The sequence below is a fragment of the Propithecus coquereli genome, unplaced genomic scaffold (genome assembly GCF_000956105.1).
Source record: "Propithecus coquereli isolate 6110/MARCELLA unplaced genomic scaffold, Pcoq_1.0 Scaffold120, whole genome shotgun sequence".
In the NCBI taxonomy this organism is placed as follows: domain Eukaryota; kingdom Metazoa; phylum Chordata; class Mammalia; order Primates; family Indriidae; genus Propithecus; species Propithecus coquereli.
This window is the reverse complement of record NW_012136081.1, coordinates 3816296-3819610: the sequence shown is the minus strand read 5'-3', so window position 1 is coordinate 3819610 and position 3315 is coordinate 3816296.

Below are 3315 nucleotides of genomic sequence, written 5' to 3'. Positions count from 1 at the left end.
AGAAGTTCGAGGCTGCATCAAGTTATGATCAGGCCATTGTACTCCAGCTTGGGCAACAGAGCGGGACCCCATCTCTTAATAATAATAAAAAAAAAGGGACTAAGGAAATTAATTAAATATGGAGAGGGCCAGCCAGCCACCATCCCTGTAGTTCCTAATGCATGAAAAGCTGCATCCTGATGCATGTGGCTCTGCCTGGGACTGGCTTGTTGCTAGGGGACAAGGGGATTTTATTCATCTGATATGTGATGTCTAGCAGCGTGGTGTCCGGTTGAGGCAGATGTAGGGTCTTGGGGAAGAGGTTGTGTGTTTGGCCACCGTCTGGTGAATTGGAGTGTTTTTCTCTGCCCAGTAACCCTATACGTTCATTAGGAATGCAGCCCACTCTGCGCAGCTCTCTGGCTGTGGAGCTCACGTCCTGATAGCCAGTCAGTGCACTGTTTTTTCCTCCCAGCACATCATGGAGTGTTTTTCTTTTATATATATATATATGCATATATATATTTTTTTCTATTCTGCTGTTGTGAGATATGTGTATATATATGTGTGTATATATATCTCACAACACTAGAATGGTACTGTTTTTTGTAATGTCATAAATTATTAATAGAATAAAGGAAACATGAAGACCTGTAAGAAGTGAAGCAGGCAGGAAACCTGTGCTAGCAGCTGAGCCAGTCATTTCTGCTTGCACCAAGAAGAAACATCATGTAGTTCCAAATCTTTTAAAACTTGCTGCTTTAGTTTCTTTATGCTGGCCTTTTTGATTAGTAAGATGTAAATCTTTCCATCCTCCTTTCACATTTCTTTACAAAATCTTGTTACGTTTGGGAGGATTTCCGAGGTATTCTAAAAAGATCTCCACACATAAGGATTTTCCCAGAGAGCCTGTCAACAGACGTCCGTCTGAGCTTTTTACCCTTAATCTTTTTACAGACGGAATCGTTCCCAGATGCCTGGAAATTCCTCGTTGGATAACTGTGTTTTAGACGGAGTTTTGTGAACAGCCTTTTATCTTCGACTGGAAAGGGAGGTTCGTGTGTTGTGAACATTCTAATATTCTTTTCCCGTGGATGGTGAGGGTAACATCCCTTTACCAAAGAAAGGAGGGGGTTTTTCTCACTGTGGGTTTGCAGGGGAGAGAGAATTTTCTGGAAGGAAATCTCATTGTTTAAAAAGTCAAGTTTCTGGTGTTGCTGATGACTTAGAAAGAGGAGGGAATTGCAGAAAACTCTGGGATGGAGGAACGGGAAGTGTTTTCCTTTCAGAAGGGGCAATCTGGCCTCTTCCGGCGTGTTCCATTGAAAGTGGGCAGGCCCACCAGGCATGTTATGAAGTGTGCAGAAATGCCCACCTTTCCTGCAGGTGAATGAATTCCAGAAAGATCAGTGAAGACTGCTTTGCTGATCTTTCCTTGATGAGTGTGAAAAAGTAACAGGCAAACACACATGCTTTCACCTTTGGCATGGGGTAATAATTGGCCTCATTGGTCCCCTGCAAAGACCCCTCCCACCCCTGTCCCCATCCTTGCCTATGACCATTTCCTCAGTGGTTGAAACTATAGGCAGCTGAAGTCCCACACATGGGCAGGCCCATCTCCAGGACAGGTGCCATGGGGCAGACTTGAGACTGGGCAGACCATTTAACTTTCCTGTAGCCATTTTTTTTCATCTGTTAAATGGGCACATTGGAACTAGACTGTCTGGTTTTGTCTTTCAGTGCTGAGACTGTAGTTCATCTGCTCTCTAAAATCCTGTCAAAGGCAGATCAAGTCTGGGAAATTCTTGCTGTGCTTTGGGGCATTTAGATGAGGTTCAGGGCGGCCCTAGTTTGAGGGGTATTGTTGGTTCTGCCCCACCCAGTGGCAGGAGTTGCACTAGAAGTTTGAGAGCTTCACTCTATCACCTTGGACTTGGGCTTGAGACTCAGCTGGGCTGGAGGGGGCAGAGTTTTTTTAAACCTTTAAAGGTTAGATTTTACCTTTGCAGTTACAAAAATAATCGTCTTGTTAGTATCTACAGATGTGCCATTGTTCTCTGTAACAGATAAAACCTTATAGGCTTAAAGTGCTGAGGAGGAAAGATGACCATCCACTTTCAGAGCTGCCCACTAGAGGAAAAGTTGGCATCTTATGTACCCTGTTTATTTTGAAATAGATGGTAAAGCAATCAGCTAATAAATTACTTGAAACATTTATTAAACTGTCAGTATGAATTAAGAAAAGCATTGTTATATTTCCAGTAAGCACTTGAAATCAAAGTGGATGTTCTTTCTTAAATACATGGTATCACGAAATTTACCATTAGAGATGTTTAGTATATTTATAATGTGCAACCCAAAACGGTATGTGTTTTTTCTCTTCTTAATTTTTTTTACAGAAGGAGTCTCTGTTGCCCAGTCTGGAGTGCAGTGGCACAATCATAGCTCACTGCAGCCTCGAACTCCTGAGCTTGAAAGATCCTTCTGCCTCAGCCTCCTGAGTAGCTGGGACTACAGGCATGTGCCATTGTGCCTGGCTAATTTCTAATTTTTTTTTGAGATACAGGGTCTTGCTATGTTGCCCAGGCTGGATTCTAACTCATGGCCTCAAGCCGGTCCTTGGCCTCCCAAAGTGCTGGGATTATAGGCATGAGCCAACACGCCTGGCTTGCTGCTTTTTTTTTTTTTTCGCTTGGAAAACAGTGTTGTCGTAAGATTTAGCAGAACAGGGATGTGTTCTTAGTGAATAAAGTATATGCACACCCAACTTTTTGTTTTCCAGAAAATTTTCTCACTTGAGTCGAAGCCACAGAGTGTTTCCAATGTCTTTCTGATGTCGGTTGACAACAGTGTTAGAATCCTCAATGCTAAGTGCTTTAATGCCTGCAGTGGTCATTGCAGGGATCATGAAAGATCACCTGGTCACGCAGCCCCCACCCTTTCTGTGTTGTCTTTGACTCTGTCAAAAACTGTAGGTGGGTTGGACGCAGTGGCTCACGCCTGTAATCCGAGCACTCTGGAGGCCAAGGCAGGAGGATTGCTTGAGTCCAGGAGTTTGGGACCAGCCTGAGCAAGAGCGAGACCCTGTCTCTACTAAAAATAGAAAAAACAAGCCGGGTGTGGTGGACGTGCACCTGTAGTCTCAGCTACTCGGGAGGCTGAGGCAGGAGGATCACTCGAGCCCAGGAGTTTGAAGTTGCTGTGAGCTGTGATGACACCATTGCACTCTAGCTGGGGAGACAGAGCAGACTTTGTCTCAAAAATAAAAAAAAAAAAATAAACCTACGGATGGCTCCTCCAAGGTCTCCATAACCCTCTTCGGGGCTACTTTTTCAG